This window comes from Homalodisca vitripennis, chromosome X, assembly GCF_021130785.1.
Source record: "Homalodisca vitripennis isolate AUS2020 chromosome X, UT_GWSS_2.1, whole genome shotgun sequence".
NCBI lineage: Eukaryota > Metazoa > Arthropoda > Insecta > Hemiptera > Cicadellidae > Homalodisca > Homalodisca vitripennis.
The window spans coordinates 161,702,278-161,722,847 of NC_060215.1; the positions used below are offsets into that span (position 1 = coordinate 161,702,278).

Here is a 20,570-nt window from a genome sequence, read left to right on the forward strand (position 1 = left end):
GCATGTAAATATTCTCCGTGCGTTTTATTTATTAGCTCACAGTTTTATAATTCTGTTTTATAAATTGAGAAATCTAGCGTACACAAAGTGTCTAATACCATTGTGGCAATTTTGTAATTAAATCAATCTTATACTATAAGATGTGAATTACAGATCAAAAAGCTATGTATAATTTTAAAATTCTCGTAGTTTTAGACGAAGAAAATAATTCATACCTAATATATATATTAATGCCAAACTTTTACACATCATAATTTTTAATTAACTTATATATTGTCATTTATATAGGTCTAAATATGTCCACGAATAAATTCGATTTATTCTTTGTTCTTACCAATAAGTATGCAAAACACATGTGTAAAAACGCTTGAAAAAATATTCTGAACAAGTGGTAGATCTAATATTATTAAAGTGTCGTAAAGTATTTGTAAAACACCCAATATAGTAATTAAAGATTTACTGAGTTATACTGAATTGGTTTTAAAGTACAAGAGCCGCAGATACTTAGTTTCTAATAAGCTAGTTGCAAGAGGAGGTTGGTGTTTGTTATGGAACAATACAGTTACGGTTGTGTCCTTGTAAATGACAGGTTATAATTCACTAAATAGATGTTATCTGGACTTCCTATAGAACCCCTTATCAAATGGAATATCAAATCCTACTGGGATAAGTAATGAGCAGATATTCCCTATGCAAAACGTGCTTTACGTTTAAAGGTTGATATATTGGAGTTCTGAAGCTAGAATGTAAAACAGTGTCTCAATGAGCACCAATAGTATAACAAGCTAACTTTAGTGGCATCTGTTGTCATATTTTCCGAGATTTAAATATGTCGCAATGATTGCAGACTATCGATTGCAAATAAAATTCCTTGGAATTACATGGAATAATCAACTCAATGCTGTCTGTTACAAGCTATCTTAAGCATGTATGTTCTTATATCGTTAGCTAAACATTGCCCAAATCAGCTGCTGATGATAGTAATAATAGATGACGGTGTATTATGGGCTCATTTGCTCACACCTCTTTTACGGAGTAGTGCTTTGGACAAACACAGAATTCATGAGTTCATTCCGCCTTCGGAAATATCTGTTCGAAATATTTCATAGTTAAAACCCAGAGAGTCGTGCAAAGAGGATTTCAAAACCCTCCAAATGTTAATGCTCTCTCTTTATACATATTTGGAACCACATTGTGTTGTATGACTACATCCGCCTTGACAAGAGCCAAGGTATTCATAAGTATAATACTAGGGGCATAGAAGGCTACCGAACTGGAAGACAGGACTGTAGTTTCTGAACACTTTCCCCCACAAGCGGGTGATCACTTCATTAACAGGTTGCCAGATTCTATCAAAAAATGCCTAAAACGCTCTTTAGCTATTTAGGCATATAACTGGGCATGACTCCCAGCCCATTTGGGTGACTGACTCCGTAGCTGGGACTTGGATTGTGGTTGAGTCGAATGAATGTGCTCGTACTATCCTTGTATGTTTCAGTGAGGGAAATTGTGATGTGCGTGTCAAAATGATCAGTTAACTTTTCCAATGCAATACGTGTTATTTTCTCTTACAATAAAAGAATTCTATATCTCTATCTATCTAGATAGTTCTCACTACCCAATCCATGTCCACTTTAGTACGATATATTATCAGTACGGGCAATAGTAACAGAATATACCCGAGATATTTATATTTCAGTTTCAACTTGGTTGTGCTCTTTTTGGATCAGTTATTGTTTCCACTTTCTTTTTTAAAGGGTGGTTATTTGGTTCTGGAGATCATGTTCGATGATAATATGCAGAAAGGTTTTGGCCATGCCATTCTGAACATAAAATTGCAATAGGCTGATTTAGTATATAAGTCATACTCAAATATAGACACTATAACGACTTGGATTGTAGATATTAATATTCTAGAGTATTAATATTTAATTAAATTATCAATAATACATCCAAGACGATATAAAATATTTTTTTGATTAGTAAGCTCCTAGTGAATATTAAGTACAATGTATTACTAAATTTGTTAACTATTAAATATTATCTGGTTTGTCTAAAATAAAAATCACAGTTCTAAATAAAAACAATGGATTTAACAGGCAAATTAATAAGTTCAACGTTTCAGAAGTTTTATCACTCTATTTTCCACTAAGAATTGACAAACCTTTTTGTAAATTTAAAAATTCCTTTGGCAAGAAATAAATATTAATAAAATATATCAAACTAAAAATCAGTGCTCTCTTATAAAATAAAATAATAAAGTGTTAACATAAAAAATCAAATACCACTTGGAAATAACTAAAATAAAAATATTCACTTCTAAGTTCACTCAAAAATTCAAAATAAAAAATTTAAACTTCTCTTTCCATTATATGAACCTTAACTTTCAAGTCTCTTCAATTCAGATTACAAGTCTCTCTAACAATTATTAAAGTTCAGTTAATTTCCAATTAATAATTCACAATAAAACAGTACCAGTTAAATATTAATAAATTACTACCTTTCCAGATCTCAATTAAAGTTATTAACAGAGTTCAATTTTAATTCACTTTTCTTGCAAGCATGAACCAAATGTAACTTGTATGATTCTATTATGCTCTATTGTTCTTCGAGAATAAGTTATTCAGATTGCTCTGTAGTTTCTATGAATTTAATTTTTTCCTATAAAAAAGACATCAAAATTAATTTAATATCAGATCAAGAAGACTATTTCAATAAAACGTACAATAAATTTGGTGCTTACCTCAAAATCACTCGCGGAAAAAAAATTTAAATAACACGGCGCACTGTAATTAACTTTACTCACGAAAATAATTAACCAAAAGAAGGGCGAAAATTATGAGCGTGCGCTTAAATATTTCGCTTTCCAATCACCTTTGCAGGACATCCGTGGTGCTCTCTCATTGGTCCAGCTGTATCAAACAAGGAGAACAATACTCGCAACAAGACAGGTTCTAATCAATTCAAGGCAGTTAACCTGCCTTCCTAACAATTTAAATCTACCAGTACTAACTTGCCAAAGGATTACATGTTCGTTTTTACCCTGACTATTCACAATTTAATCTAAAATTAAATCCCAATATTTCGATTCCAAAATTGTTATGTAATTTAAGTTTTAATTAAAAAATAAATCAATGTAGCTTTAAAAACGCTACAGACACGTAAAAAGAACTATAGCGGCCCATTCCTAAATTTTTCACCTCTGGTTTGCAGGTTAACGACTCCAATGATTCGTCGTGTCTGATAGGTCTATAGTTCGACAGTTCTGATGTTTTTTTTTGATAATAAAACCACGAAGAGGTGCAGCTAACCCAACCCTCATATGAGGACAGCTAAAGAACTTAATATTTAAAGCCCAAAACCCCTTCAGTCGGATGACACATAATCAAAGACATCAGGCCAACTTTCGAATTGAACAGGTAATTCTACTTTTTCACTGGAATTGGTTTTGATTTTTATTTCGGGTTTGATTGCCCAACAAGTAATAATTCACAAATAATCACATATTGATATCGTTCGTTAATTAAGTATTTTTCCCTTAATTAAAAGTTGATTAAAGTTACGCTACATAACTCTTATTTGAGAGATTAACAATAGTTACTCATTGTTCTCAACAGAAACAGCACAACACAAAATGTTACGGTACATAAATATTATTTGACAGGTTATTACTTCGTGTTCTGATTCTTCCCATTCGAAAAGAACCTCCCATACCTCAGAGAACGTTCAACACTGCAAGTTCAAATAGACAACATCCTTTTCCATTTTACTCGAACCAGGTAAGTGGAATAAGTTTATAAATTGCAGTCTACCAAACCATTGTAATCTCCATTTTCATATTATTCTTTTTGTTATCTCTTTATATATATATATATATATATTATATATATATATATATATATATATATATATATATATATATATATGGATATGTTAGGAATCATATGTTATATTGTGCTGACTCACAATATATGTATTTATTTTTTACCTACTGTTCAACCAATTGTAAAGATTTAAATTTTTTATATAAGATATTCTAAATTTGAAGAATTGAGTAGAAAGTTTTAAGTCTTATCAATTGACGTTACATAAAATGAAAGTGTATAACTACTTTCCAATTTCATTCAGTTACATCAAACAAATGTCAAATACGCAATTTTTCTATAAATGTATATATGTTTTTCAGTAAAAGTAAGTTTGCTTAACATAGCGTATAAAAAAAATACTGAAGAAATAAAATAATATGAATAAATTAAATTAATTTGCCAAAAGAAATCTGTAAGCGATTCCTTATTTAATTGTTCATTTATCAAAAATAAATATTTTAAAATGCTTATGGAAATTTTTGATTGTAAACTAGAGTAAACATATTTTAGACCTTTTTCGACAAATGAAACTTATAGATGAGAGTATGTCCGTTTCATATTTAGAGTAACAATGGTTTATAAAGAATTTTTGCACAGTGTTTTATTTATAGAGATTTAAGGTTTTAAATAATTTAACCTTAGAAATGACACAAGTAAAATAATATAAATGTACTCCTTGTTAGATTGAAACATTGGCTTTTTGAATTTTTTAATATAGAATGTTTTAATATTTCTTTAAGGTAAATATCTTCTTTAGTTTAAGTACCTGCATTCTGTAATAATTTCTTATTCTTTCATTTCTGCTTCTTTCCAGTACATTTTTTTGTAATTTACACTTAGTTTCGACCATTAATAATGTTAAAATTAATTAAACTATTGAAAATATCCTTAAAATAATTGCTTTTTTATGCATTATTGTTTATTGCTAATGGTAATAAAAATAGCGTAATCTTTGGATTCTACTTTAAGTACGTTGTATGAATTAATATAACATTCACGTTGAGTGTAAGCATGTATTTTTGAATTTCTATGTATGCATGTGATTGTATGTAAAATATGTACAAAAACATATTTGAGAAATATTATAATAGATTAAGTAATAAATAAACATCATTGCTGGGATTTGAGTTTATAGTTTATTAATTATTACACCTTTGTTTTTATAGGCTATTATTTATAGTTAAAATTGTAGTTTGTCAATATATTAATTATTAGTAGGTAAAACAACACCAATATTAGTCTTTTATTACTTACTTTAAATTATATACTAATTTAAAATAATTAGCCAATAACTCATTGTTTAAATGTTTTTTTACTGACCACTACTTTTTTCAATGTTTTCAATAAAATATTAAATTCAGCTTTAGCACCGGACATACTTACGGGTTTCTCAGCGTTAAACATCCAAATCCTTCCGGGATAAACCAGGGTTATCCAGTAAAACTGGCACTAAACTCAAAATCGAGGCTCATAAACTATTAAGTCGATAAATTGGAATAGGGCTATTTTTATAATAAAAAAGTTAGAAACTATCTAATATAAGCCACTAGAAGTCCGTGTTTATTACAAATTTTAATTTGCCTTAAATTGTTCTTGCTTAATCGTTTTGCGGGGGTTGTAGTGCAATGCGTCCCATATAAGCCGGACGATTTTTACTTTTTCTCCTAAAAAAAAAAACTGAAAATTGTATCGACGAACCCAAAATAACATAAGACTATCTAAAAAACTATATATTGTCTAATAAGGAAAATAATATTAGTCTGATAATCATCTGTTTAATGTTTTATTCCCCACATTTCACCATCTGCTGTGTAAAACATCCTCGATCAGTCATTGAATTTAGTTTCTATAATTACGAATACTTTAATCAAGGATAATCTAGATCATTTCCTAGTAATTTTGAGACAAAATTAAGTTCGTTTTTACAAATTTCTTTATCGTCCAGGCGTTTTGAAATTAAAGTTTATTATTTACTAAATCTTCTTATATTACTGAACTTATGGAGCACATTGCATAGGTATAGAGTCAGACCTAGAGTGAATAATATTTATAGGATAAGTTTATAAAATCTTGGTCACTTTTTGAGAGACTTGAGTAGGTTAAAATGCAAAATACATGATTTACTATCAGTTTTAAAATTACTGTACATTAAACAATGTTATACCAACTGACTACAATTAAGTAAATTAAAATTTTTTTTAAAGTTTAGTAGTTTAATTTCAGATGGATTGGAACCTTGCAAAAATTTGTCTCCCAAGTTGCACACTGCCTACTTAAATGGCGAGTAGCACAACCTACCGTTTTAAGATGTGGGAGTGAACGTTTTGATTGCAAGTAATTAGAAAACCAAACGTTTTAACATAAACGTAAATATTTAATAATAGCTGGAAATGTGATCAAAACATTGTATATCTGAAAATAAAAATGATGAATATTATGCTATTTATAAATTGAACAGGAAATAATATTCGAAAAAATTGCTTAATGTAATTTTTATCCATATACTTCCATTCTGTTATCATCATAATACTGTAAATCTGTAAAGACATGGCTTACCTAAGTAGTAATAAATTGTAGCTTCTAGGACAGCTGATTCAACAAATTTTATCTCTCTGCAGGGGGTCCTTATCTGAGATAACCTTTGACTTTTCCGCATCCCTGAGATAAACACGTCCCACTATTGTTTACTTTTTCGTTATCGGCACGCGTTAGATTGTATCGCTATTTTCTCGACCTTCGGTTGACATTGAAATTACTTTAACTGAACGTGGTCGTCATTATAGTGTTTGTGTGTTTAAGTTAAATAAGTTTTAATTTCTTCAGTTATGGCAGACAATCAACAAAGAGCAAATCAAGTGTCGCAGCGTCGAGGATTGGATGGTCGCCCCGCCGCAACATAACTGCAGGCCGGATCCGAGAGTAGAATCGTATGAAGAATATTATCGAAGAACTCACGGTGAACGAAAACCTGTACAGAGTGGTTTTGTATCTTCTACGAAATGGACGCTTGGAGACTCTAAATGTTACAAAGCACAGACTGTGTATACAACTTCACAATATAGCAGCGGACCGCCACAGGACTCAAAGGTTTCTTCCAGCAAGGATGATTTATGACTATTTCTATTTGAGGGAATTGCTTCGTGATTAATATTAAAAATTTTCTTATTCAGTTAAATCTGATGAACCTAATGCTATACTAAAAATATTTAAGAATAAAAAAAGCATAATTCTCTGATTACACTTGAGTAAAAGTTGGTATTGTTGGATCAACAGCTACCGACCTCTAAATTAATTAGATTTAGATAAAACTATTATCAAAAAGTATGCAGTCCACTACTTACTGTGGTGAGGAAGTGACTGTAGGTAAACTTGCTTTTCTAAATTTTCACTTCACTTCTGAATGCATTTTCTATTACATTACTATTATTAATTCTGGATTTTATTTTTAAAGTATCGAAAGTATGCAGTGTCCACTACTTACTGTGGCGAGTAAGTGACTGTAGGTAAACTTGTTTTCTAAATTTTCACTTTCACTTCTGAATGCATTTTCTATTACATTACTATTATTAATTCAGGATTTTATTTTTAAACTATCGAAAGTATGCAGTGTCCACTACTTACTGTGGTGTGTAAGGGACTGTAGGTAAACTTGTTTTTCTAAATTTTTACTTCACTTCTGAATGCATTTTCTATTACATTACTATTATTAATTCTGGATTTTATTTTTAAAAGTATCGAAAGTATGCAGTATCCACTACTTACTGTGGCGAGTAAGTGACTGTAGGTAAACGTGTTTTCTAAATTTTCACTTCACTTCTGAATGCATTTTTCTATTAAAAATATACATACTATCTACACAGAGCCTGATGAATTACAATGCTATAAAATAAATTGAGAATTTGAAGAATCTTCGAACTTAGACTAAGTACGGGATTCATGTTTATTTTTACAATATTTTTAAACCTATGTAGTAAACATTATATAATATAGATGAAAAAATTCTTTAAAAAAATTGACATTCTAATTAAACTAAATACAATTGTATTAATTATTTTTACTTCGCTCTATTTATAAAGGAAGAATTTCTTAACTAATAATTCTAAAAATTATCTCTATTTAGTAAAGTATCTTTTTATTTCAGATACATTATCAAATTTTAATCTAAACATTTACAATAATTAGAGATATTTCAGTAGATTTTTCAGGATTTTTCAAAAAACTGTAGTACTAGAACGTATGTACTTTAAAAAACAGTGATTTTGGGTTTTTAGAGTAGAACCGTGTTTTGAGACCAAAATCACGGTTTTTTAAATGTACATAAGTTCTGGTACTGAGGTTTTTTGAGGAGTCTTGGAAAGTATAAAAATAAAAATTATTCAATGTAGTTTGAGTGTACCTGGTTAATAAGTGGTGGAGATATAGTTGGTACAGCCGGGCGTGTATCTCCAACAGCTGGAACTACTACTCCCCATCTCTGCTGTAGCCCTCTGGTCGAATTTGACATTACGTTGAGGAACTGAGCCTCATTACATGTGCCTTGTACCAGTCGCTCTGATTCTATAAATATTGTAGTATTTTGACGTCTGTATGTCCTGCGTATTGGACGTACACGTGCGATACCGTCAGATATCCTTCGGTAATCTAGGTATTGGGCACTTTCAATCGCCCTTAATTCACCTGCAATAATAAAAACTATACAATTTTATAATCACTGCGCTTATGGTATGAATGTATGTAGACTTGTTTCTCACAAAATTGGAACACTTAGGCTATTCTTAAAATAGCTTCTTTTGTATCAATTTTGTGTAATAACATAATAGTTATGTTCAAAACTTTAAATTACAGCAAACACCCTCACAATGAATTACTTTGCATAAAAAAGTCCAAATGATGACATATCTAATTAATAAACATTGTTAAATTAGTTATATATATATTAATTTAATTTAATGTAATCTGTTTAGTCAATAAAAATAGTGCAAGGCAGAAAATTGTACTTAATTATTCCTTGTGGTTTTAATTTGCCAGGTAGAAATATTATTGAATTGTTGTCGACAACTCTTACCATGGAACTGCCAGACTCCAGGGTGAGGCCCATGTTTCCATTATCGGGCTCTAGATTGTAGAGATGTGGGGTACAGCTTCCAAATGGATTATAGAACGTGTAATAGAACGCCGTTGTTTGCATAGATTAACTCTACGGTTGAAATTTCCGGTAACCTTTCATTAATTAAATTAGCAGTTGCCCGTGGCTTTGCAAGCGATTTCCTACTGAATGAAATATTTCATAGGCACAATAAACACTCCTGAAAACAACTGATGGTCACTGAATGATATTCCCGTATCCTGATCCACTTAAGGGGATTCACCACTGAAAATAAGAAAAAAATATGAAATTTTCAAAAAAAGTTTTTTTGTCATATTTTGTCATTTGGAACCTACTGAACAAAAACATAGTATCCTAAGACCTATATTTTAACCCTAAGTATGAAAAAATAACGATTTTTGCAAGCGCGTCAATGTCCAAAATTTCACATTTTTACTAGATACCTTATTTTTTACTAAAAACATCATAATTTCTTTTATATATTTCATTATAAATATGTAAACCAGATATTTAAATCTAGTTTAATACGCATATCAATCATTGTACTGTTTTATTTTCATTACTCTATGCTGAAGAAGAAGAAGAAGTAGTAATAGAATAAAAACAAAACAATTTGTGTTCTGTCATCTGTCATTCTACTGTTGAGTTTCAGGCTGTTTGTTTTGAGTGAAGTTTAGTTCATTTTTATGCCATGAAATATGGGAAGAGTCAAGAATACAAAAAAAATGTTGCTAGAAGAAATAAGGACAATATTGCAAAGCGGTATGAGGTGCAACCTGCAACCTACGTCCACCGACCGAACTCGGTTACAATTTATATATATATATATATATATATATTTGTATTTTATTTAACACTGACATAATAATATGACCTAATATTGATGTATAATACAACCTTTTGACCTAATATATTGTACAAATTTATTTCAGAACCAATAAAACTAAAAAAATATACGTGATATATTAGTGTTGAACCTACGTTTACTTTTATTGCAGTTTTCCAAAAGTTTGAATTTCCATAAATTTTCAGACAAAAATCGATATATCTTGGGAACTAATTGAGATAGAAAGTTCATATTTTTACCACATATTAAGTAGATCTTTTTCTAAATATTTAGGTAGAATTAGACTTTTAGGTATATATGATGAATAGAAACATAATTTTATATATATGCATGTTTTTTTAAAAAAAGTCTAAAGTTTACTAAATTATTTTATTAAAACGAATAATGCTACCATGATAAATCTACCTAAATATTTAGATTAGATCCATATCTTCAAAATTAGACCATGAGTAGTGCAATATGTTGGATAGTTTCTTAGATATATCAATTTTAAATATGGTCTGAAAAACGCGAAAAACCCCCGTTTTTATTCGCTGTAGGCTGTATGTGACAACTATTTGGCCGTTTTATATTTTTGTATTTTTTGTTAGCCTACTACACACTAGAAAAAAATGGTTAAGCTATTTTTATTGTGTATTTAAAAAAAAGTATGTTTTCAGTGGTGAATCCCCTTAAGAATAATTCCACTTTAAGTTTAAAGAGCAGTGCTTTGGGGTTTCAAAGTTGGAGAGTAAATGAGTATTGATGCAAATCCACAACATTTTCATGAACTGCTCTAACAGTTTCAGCACACTCGAACTACTTTAGGAGAGAATGACGAATACTAAGTCGGCTGTAGTAATGTTGAAGAAGGCACATTTAATTTAATATGATGGAAGCTTATAATGTATTATTAAATTTGGAATGAGACCTTTTTATGTTGCCTATTATTTAATTGTAACTTTTAAGAGAATATAAGCTAAACAAAATTCCCAGTTTTATCTTATTTGAGTTTTAGCGTGTGCTGCATAATTTTCGGTTAAAATCAATTAGATTACACACGTTACAGTAAAGTTTGCCTTGTCAATTTAAATGATATACCGGGTGTCTTAATCCCCCCACCCAAAATGAGGTCAAAACTTGTTAAATATGAAACCCTAGTAAGTTATACTTCATTTTAAGGTATTATAAAAAATATGAAGAATGACAAGAACTAGAGGTATCTAATATTACTCTAAAAAAATTTGGTGGCTAATTAAAGTTTCAATTGGTTTATAAAATACCCATTTTTTATGAATAGTGTTGTTACGAAAAGAATATTTCAAACCTAAAAAACTCTTCATTTGCTCATATAAACATGCCCCAAAGAATATCTCTTCATCTATATTAATAACACAATTAAAACGGTGAGGAGGATGGGATTTTTAAGACACATTATTTAAATACTCGGCATGAAAATTCTACTTCAGTCAAGTAGTCTACATTCGGCCCTTGTCATCGACTTCCGGTATAACGTATTTTTGGATAATATTCTTAGGGTGTAATAAATAAACAAATAAATAAGGTTTTATTGGCATTTTTACAGAAAGTCTTATACATCTAAGTGACATAGACAAAACAGTAAGTATTATTATATAATAATTGTTACATGTATTTTGTATTTTAATAACAGTATGCAGAAAAAACAGTAAATAGTTACACTTTATAGAAATAAACTATCTAAAACTTAATTAATATCTGCCATACTGAAAACCCTGACAAATCATAAAAGGGGTTTATGAGAAGCCAGTTTCTACAGTTTGATTTTGAAAATCTTTGTTGGATAATTATTAACTAGATATTATAATTTGTTTTAAGTCTTCTGAGTAATTATAACATGCCTATTTTGTTTTTTGTTTAATCTGCAATGCTCAATAACAATATTATATTTATTTTTGGTATTATAATTATGCAAGTTACTAGTCGAAATTAATGATTAAATTTCGTTTTTATATACAATACTGAGTGAAAAATATATAAATTTATAACAGTTTGCAAACAAAAGCTTAATAAAAATTGATTCACAGTGTTGTAGTGGTTGTGATTATGTAATTATTCAGATAGCTTTATTCTGACTTCATTAATTTTAGCGCTATTACCCCATAATATTAGGCCAATACCTTGTTATTGATTGAAAATAGGCATAGTATGCAGATTTAACATAGTTTTTCTGTAACACGATTTATAATACGTCTAAGTAAAAAAATTAATCTACCAAAATATTCCTAGAAATTTAGCACAAGAAATGAAATAATTTTGGTGTGTCAATGGAAGGGTTTGTCGCAGAGAAAACAAAATGTTTTGAGTTTTGACTTAATTTAGTAAAGATCATTTGATCTAAACCACACTGAGGCTTCCTCAACTAATTCAATGACAAGAACTTGTAGTTTGTCAAAGTTTTTATGTATATTCTAAAGAGTTGTGTCCCGTTAGCATATAAAAGAGATTTGAACTTACCAACAGTAGAAAATTAATTTATACATAATAAAAACATAATAGGGCCCAGGATTGATCCTTAGGTACAACATTACTGATCACCAAATTGTTGGACCGAATTCCATTAATACAAACAAACTTTTCGCCTGCGGTTTAGATAAATAGTCTTTAAGGCCCTGCTCAGGTTCAAATATGGCGCCTGAGCAAAGGCTTTAATCTCAAAAGTGTTTAGGACCTCCTTAATTAGTGAATAAACTGCATCAATGGTGTACTTACCACTTATATTGTAATAAATTTAGATTGTTGTTATTTTCCAAATACGCAAAAAGTTGATCATGTAACAACAGTTTATATTATTACAGGACAGGTATAATTTATATTGGGCAATAGCTCTCAGGGAGACTCCTAGACCCTTTCTTAAGAATCGGGCAGATATTCATATAGTTAATGGGTTCAAAAACGTTATGATAAATTCGATAAAATATATTGTTAGATGAGTTATAAATGTCTTTGCTTTCTGAGTTTTTAACTCTTTTGACAGCTTTAATGACCTCATCAATCGAGACTTCGACAAAGATAAATGTTTTTCTTTCAAAATATGGTAATTTCTTATTAAGCTCATAACATGAGGCTTTTTGATACTACCCTTTATTTGGTGTTAACCGAATTGATAAAACAAATGGTTTAAGTTACCTGGAGTGTTTATTTATTGATAATGCTGATTGAGATGCTAAATGTTTGTATTTTCGTTTATCAAATCCCCAGGCCTTATATTGGTTACTGCTATTTTATATTTTTGCACATTATGAGTTCACGTCTTCTACGGACTTTTTATAACATTTCTCGAGATTTACATAGTTAACACGAAGCCTATTACTAGTAGAAAATTTTTGCGATTTCTCCTAAACAAAAATTTCTTTCATTTGGTATAGTTCCCCACTATACCAATCATTTTGATTTCGACCTTTAATCTCACTAACTGTGAACGTTGTTTTTTCACTATAGAGTAAAATGTTTATTTATTAACTAAAATGGAGAAATATGCATGAACGAATTTTTGGGTAGAGAATACTCTTCCATTACTAAGTAAGACATTCCAATCATGTGAAAACAAATGGTTTGTCAGATCATCAATAGAGGATTCTGGAAGAGTTTAAATAAAATGTGTCACTTGTACTTTTGGATTTAGCAAGGTTTTAGATGTTTCAGACAAAGTATTCTTTTGAATATTTAAAAATAAGCCCATTACGATCCGAGAAAGAAAAATAAAAGATGTTGCATGAAATAACTTGATCTAGGCAGACTAAAAAAACATTATCAAGACAATGGGCTCCCCGAGTTGGTTTGCCATTAATGCATAATACACATGTATGTCAAACTTTACATTCATAGGATACCGGGAAGTTTACAAAGCTAAACGTAGTTGTTATAGCGGGTACAACTTCCATGTAAACCAGTAATCTGGGTTTATCTTCTTTAAATATACGTTTTATAATCAATTTATATGACGAGAACCGCGCGCGCGTGTGTGTGGTGAAATTTTAACTTTTTTTGGATAGCGGGAAGATGAAAAATAATATACTTTTTTCTAGGGTTTGCAATTATATTTCAGTCGCTATGGTAGTTAATCTTCATAAAGACGCTATTGTTTTTCTGAGTTTAGTCATGAGGCATGTGTGTACCACATTTTATGTACATAGGACATAGGGAAGTTCTTCTAAGAATTCTATGTCCGTTTCTACCCCTATGGGTGGATTATATTAATGAAAGATATAGTTATTGCTATGTATAATACACTGTATAAATCAAAATAAATATTTTAAGCACCTATGAGCAAAAGATATAAGGCAGAAATTACAGTTTACTAGAAAGGAGTAACTTTAGTTCAGATATGAAAAAGTCGAACTTCTAGTGACAGTCAAGCTCCACGTGATAGAACTAATATGGGCTCAAATTAATTTACATATCGCGAAATAATAAGTCGTTCACTATTAATTCTATCACAAAATTTGTAAAAAAGCTTTGGAAAAGACTACACATGATTGTTGGATGAAAGTTGTAGAGAATACAAAAATAGTTATTGATAATGCTTGGACCAATGAATGATTGCTGGAGACTACTAATATTTTGACTGGGGGACAGAAATTCGTCGGGAGGCTGTGTCAGTGAACATGAGGTAAAACAGTGAAAATACGAGTATAACACCGATAACAAAGACGATGATGATAATATTATGGAAGGTATTCTGCCGCTTTGCTGTGAGGATTATTAACTTCCTTCAAATTATCTGTTAGGGAATTTACAAATATAAGTTTAATTAAATGTTTGGCTTGGGTAAATGAATAATTTAATTGCCTTTCCTTGAATTAATATATTTAACAGAATCATACAAGCCTAATTTAAACATTTTCCTGTTGTGGTTTGTGTGAAAATAAAACTGTCGATATTTTATCTCGTGTTTTTGGCACACGGGGCAAGTTGGTATGTTTCATTAAGCCATTATGTAGGAAGGTTCCGGCACAGTTATTGTGTACCTCGCTTGTTCGGCACCCTCACTCATAAGTAAAGACAATTAGTATTGCGTGATTTATAAATAAATACAAGTCTAATGAGTTTCCCAAAAAACTTGTTACGCCTTTAATTATAAATAATACCTAAACCGTCAAACTTTTTCAGATGTAATAAAGGGGTATATTTTAATGTAGTATACGTTTTAAGTGAGATTTTTAGTGTGTGTGAGAGAGGTCGCCGGGATCCGGTAACAATAACATAATATATAAATTCCTAAATGAAACGTCAACCGCCTTCAATTATTCCAGCGAGCGCGTTAATGCAACCAGCACAGCACGTGTCAATAACCAACTCAGAGCTCTCCCCTAACCACGCGACTCAACGGACGGTCGCCCACTGGCCACGGACAGTGGTGGTGGCCTACCCCTCTGGCGATCCCCACCACTCCCTTTTAGGTGGTGTGATATTAAGTGCTATAAAACTCCAGCACGATCTTTAGGTGCCGTGCGACTCTCGGGCATTTCCTTAGGTGCTGTGAGGTACTATAATTTTAGTTGCTATGAGAATCGGCCTTATTAGACGGTTAAATTGTAGGTGCTGTGAGATTAGGTGCTATTAGATTAGGTGCTGTGAAACCCCACGGTTGAAAGCCAATATGATTTAACTGTACTTACGAAAAGCATGTCAAAATCTGTTTTATACAGAATAACATGCGGAGAGTTTGAATTAAGAACAGCCCTCAGTAACAATAATTTAACTTAAATAATTGAACTTGTGACTCACAAGGAAATTAATTATGTTCCCCAAATACATTTCTAACACTTACAGACCGGTCGTAAAATTATTCAAACTCTGGATTCTCGTAATACTATATAATATATATATATATATATATGCACAGTGTCCCAAAATTTAGTGTCAAGTAAGAGCCCAGACATAGAGCACCCTCAAAGATCCACATTTAGGTGTTTAAAAATTAAATTAATCTTATAATTCCACAAAAATGACGGTATAGTATTTTATATAAGCAAAAAGGCCGTAGTTTTGAAATGTTTATGTCATTTTGACCAATCAAACATATCAACAGCAATGTTCATTGAGTATTCATAAACTTTCTTCCCTCAGTTAAATTAAAAATTACAGCTCTATGCGTTGTAGGTGTGATTGAGATAGCATTGGCTTGTTTTTAGAATAATAGATAAATGATTTAAATTTAAATTATATTTGAGAAAAAATAATAAGATATTTTTCTATCAATCGCCTTTAAAGATTTTAAAGCCATTGAGGTTTTCGCGTTTTTCTAAAAGTACATGATTCTTAAAAGAACTAATGGATTGATGTACAGTGACAAGTTTAGATGCTTTAGATACGTTAGCCAATCAGTAGTGTCGAAAAGAAAATTAAAGCATTATCTTAACTATTTATGTAGGTATAGCGAGAATGTTATCATAGTCAAGAGTTTAGTAATAAAATATAACAAAACGATAACTTAAAACAAGTTCAAATAATAGGGGTGCTCTATTCTCTGGGCCTTTTGCTAATTTTGGGACAACCTGTATATTAACCAATTGTATTAATTCAAACATTATACACAAAATAAGTATTGTTTGATATATCTGATTAGTAAATATTTATGATGTATATTATCTGTATAATTTATAGGGTAGATATAAACATTTTCGCTGAATCGGCAAACAGGCCAATAGAAATAATAATATACTCGCTCAATCTGCATTTATGTATGGCTTTTCTGCAGGACTGTATGATTAAACTTACAGCAAAGTTAACAAAAATATATATCTTGACAGATGTTAAGTAGCAAAAAATGGTTTTTTAAAACACTAGAAATAGATAAGATACGTATTCTTGTGATTTAAAAGAACACTAACTAGATTTTACTACACCAGTATGTACATTGTATTAATTAAAATAGTTTTTTATTAAAAAAACTCTGCTTTAAAAAAAATTCACTACGGTCTCTGAAAATTAAAGAATACAATAGAGTGAGGTGTGCATTAAGGAAAAGATTGCCTAATTAGGATAAGAAATGTATAAATCCTTCTGTAGAACTAATAAAGTAAGTGGGTGCACCGAGGATAATCTTGAGCTATAGGGGTATTAAATTTAATCCCTGTCTAAACTGCAGAACACATACAGCGAGTGTGTGAACAGAGGATAATCTTGATATATATTGGTATTAAATGTAATCCCTCTCTAGACTGCAGAACACCTACAGCGAGTGTTTGCACCGAGGATAATCTTGAGATATACGGGTATTCAATGTAATCCCTCTCTAGACTGCAGGACACATACAGCGAGTGTGTGCACCGAGGATAATCTTGAGATATATCGGTATTAAATGTAATCTCTCGCTAGAATGCAGATCACACAGTGCGTGTGTGCACCGAGGATAATATTGAGATATGTGGGTATTAAATGAAACCCCTTTCTATAATGCAGATCACACAATGCGTGTGTACACCGAGTATAATCTTGAGATATAGGGGTATTAAATGTATAATCCCTCTCTAGACTGCAAGAACACATACAGCTAGTGTTTGCAACAAAGGAAAATCTTGAGATATGTGGGTATTAAATTTAAATCCCTCTCTAGACTGCAGAACACATACAGTGACGTGATACCAAAAATAGGTATGGTTTTTAGAGATATTAAATGTATAATTCTTCTGTAGAATGTATGACACGTACAGTGAATGTGAGCACGAGGATAAGCAGAGTTATTTACGTAGTGAAATATGCTTCATCTTATTATGTATTTCCTAGTATTACTAAAATTATGTCTCTTTTTTATAGGCGATTGGTGTGATAAACCTTATCTGTCTCTTGAAATGTTTTTGAACTTATTTGAAAATTAGAACAATGACATAACAAGCAGAACTCTAAAACCGGGTACTTTTGGGTTTCTGTAGTTCTGTAAACATAACAATAAGAAGAATGTTGAATTTAACTAAAGCCCTCCCTCTTAGTACATCATCTGTAATCTGATGCTGTCTCAGACTTGACACCTGCAGTTTATGACATCAGAGACTCCTTAACTACAGATTGTACTTCACTCTATTTTAAAGTGCTATCAGAACTCCTATATAAAACACAATAAAGTTATTTTCAATGATAAATAACCTTTAACCTTATAGTAAGCAATAACCGAGCGATAAAACTGGGTATAAATGATATATCTTCTGGATACGATAAAGTTTATAAACTAAGTACTTTTATCGGTAATGGTCACTTTGAGTTCAGCGTTCGATCTGTGTGATCGGAGATAATTTATCTGTTCGTGACTCTCGGTTCAGTTCAAGCGCTGCACCTCACTGTTGTGCTGAGTCAGAGGAAGTTTGATTAATTACACTCCTGAGGTTGGTTCTCGATTTCTCTTCTATACTAGTCTACTATTATCTACTAATATTTCTCTACAGCTATACACGACTGTTTCTCTACTAGTATCTACTATTACTTTCCATACTTTAGAATTTTTTAAACATAACTGATTTCAAACCTCGAGTAAATAAATTACAGATTATAATTATGAAGCCATTTGATGCTTTTTACTCTTTCCCTTATTATTATTAGTTGTTTATTAATTAATTAACTATCATTATATGTTTCAGGAAATTATTCGTTAACTCTCAGCCAAGATATTTAAGCGATTAGTTTTAATTCGATAATTCTGACACGATGTGACTGATATGCAATTTACTTTTGCATTGTATTATTTTGTCTGTATTCTATTAGGTAACTGATAAAGGGTGTGCGCCCCTGTCTTATCTTATTGCAAATCGATCACCCTCTAAAGGGTCTAAAGTCACTTGAAAGGAGGTTGGAAACTTATTTTAGTAATGGTGGTAAAAATGAACCCCTCGGTTTATGTCCTAATAAACATTACTATATCCAAAATAAAAGCATTTAATTTAGTTACCATTTTTAGAAAATCAATAATTATTTTATTATAAACAATGAAACATAACACTTTGTTGCCTCAGTAACTGAGTAAAAATAAATATAGAACAACGGTGGTGGTAAACACACGGAAATGGGGGTAAATATGTGAATGATATATAATTAAAGGAAAATGTTCTTTTTGTAATACATTTAAAACAAATTGTTAACAATTATTCAGTATTGAAAACCTAGTAAGTGTTAGTTTAAAAGTGTCTGAAATATATATATACTGTACACATGGAAACAGTATCTAACCACTCTAGCATGTTGTATGGTGAGCAATCTTTAAAACTGTTGTATTGTTTTAAGCCTGTCGATTATTTACTCAACCGTAGAGACTACATCAAAATGTACTTAATATTTGTGTATCTATACATTTATAACAAGCCGTGCTATTTGCAAACAACAAAAACTCTGTTCAGATCGATACAAAGTATAAGTTAACTAAATATCGTTTTCTTGTACATTTCAGGTATGATCTATCAACTTGACCAATATGTCTGAAATGCTGAAAGGTATTCATGGTTCTAAATGTGTTAGCAGCATTTCACTATTTGAAAACCGGCAAACCTGCGTGATAGGCATGACATATTGATTAGTCTACTCGTAAACATAAGAATTGTTTATTGATATTCATATAAAATCAATTGTTTAGGCATTTAAAAAACTATTAATCAGAAAAATGATTTAATACAGTCATAAGTCAACCAAATATAAAGCAAAGGGAATAATAAGGTACAATTAGTGGTTAACAGTAGGTTTACATACTGTAGATAAATGTGAATGACAAATATTGTGGATAAAAGTGAACCTCTATATGTCGAGAGTTGTGTAGGAAGTAGAACACCTACTAAGTAATATAGAAATGTAAACCTTTTTGTTAACGAACGTGATTGTTCTCTTAATCTTTAAACGAACCAAGCGTAGGCAGACAAAATACGTCTTGAGGAGCTAGTGTTTGAATTTTGGCCGTGGGAAAAGTTTAATAACACCTGAAGGACATAATGTCAAACACAGTATATTGTTTAGTCAAGTATTCACTGAAATATCTCATATTCCAATTTTATATTTCTCAGATAGAATAAGGTTGTACAAAAAGTGTTGTACATGTCACTAATGAGTCGCTCTCAGAAGATAGGATAAATATTGTTCATACCTGTTTTATTTAGAGACGTGAAAATCAAATTTATATAAATTTGTTCTCTTTGTTTTTAATTGCAAAGGTGAACAAAGTAAATGTTTTGTGCATTTGAAAGCTCAAACAAGAATATGTAGTCAATGTGGCAATAAACGTAAAAGCCCCAATCTAATTCCAGCTTTAGAGTGAAAATTTTAACTGTATTTAATACCAACTTCTAAACAGTAAAACAATGATTGTAAGATCCAAATTAGTATAAAAATGAGTAACAAACAAATAACCGAAAGTTTGTTGCCACGGAAAAATATCTTGGTACATTATATTATCCAACAACCTGAAACATAAATTATTAAAAAAACAAAAATAGTTATAATATTTTTTGAAAGATTATCACCTTGTTGGAATTACATGAACGTACTTACACCAATCCTACCTATATGATCACATACACTGGTCGGTAACTGAGATACATTATCTGCGAACTTCTGCAAGTTCAATTAAATCAATCAGCAAGTAAGTAGATCTTATACGTTTATTAGTAAAAACTAATGACACAGTTGTGTAAACTAATAATTAGTATTAGCTGCGTTCAGAATATGTTTTACAAGAATTAGTATACCTTTAATTATATTATGTAAATTATATTCACCAGTCACTGCATTAAGGACAAAATTATATTGCGTATCA

General features: G+C 30.6%; 1 protein-coding gene across 1 annotated transcript in view; it reads left to right on the forward strand.

Annotated features, from left to right (window-relative positions):
• The first annotated feature begins 3,681 nt into the window (after nt 1-3,681).
• LOC124370065 overlaps nt 3,682-20,570 on the forward strand; it is a 98,553-nt gene continuing 81,664 nt past the window's right edge. Inside the window, exon 1 of the mRNA XM_046828384.1 lies at nt 3,682-3,779. The gene's annotated coding sequence lies outside the window, so the exon portion shown is untranslated. The remainder of the gene's footprint in view (nt 3,780-20,570) is intronic.